The sequence below is a fragment of the Sinocyclocheilus anshuiensis genome, unplaced genomic scaffold, assembly GCF_001515605.1.
Source record: "Sinocyclocheilus anshuiensis isolate Anshui unplaced genomic scaffold, SAMN03320099.WGS_v1.1 scaffold828, whole genome shotgun sequence".
Taxonomy (NCBI): Eukaryota; Metazoa; Chordata; class Actinopteri; order Cypriniformes; family Cyprinidae; genus Sinocyclocheilus; species Sinocyclocheilus anshuiensis.
In genome coordinates, this window is record NW_015549604.1 from 149,115 (window position 1) to 149,478 (window position 364).

Consider the following 364-nt stretch of genomic DNA (forward strand, 5'->3'; position numbering starts at 1 on the left):
TTCTCCAAATCTGTTCTAATGAAGAAACAAACTCCTCTACATCTTGGGTGGAGTCAATTTTTTAAAAAATTTCATTTTTGAGTTAACTATTCCTTTCAAATCCAAAAGACATACATAGCATTAAAGGGTTAGTTCACACAAAAATGAAAATTAGCCCATAAATTACTCACCCTCAAGTCATCCTAGGTGTATATGTCTTTCTTCTTTCAGACGAATCCAGTCGGAGTTATATTAAAAATTGTCTTTGATCTTTCAAGCTGTTTCATGGTACTCAGCGGGTGATGCATGCATCAGTCCAAAAGAACTTAATTAAAATGCGCCCATCCATAAAAAAAAGTGTCTCACACGGCTCCGGGGGGGTGAA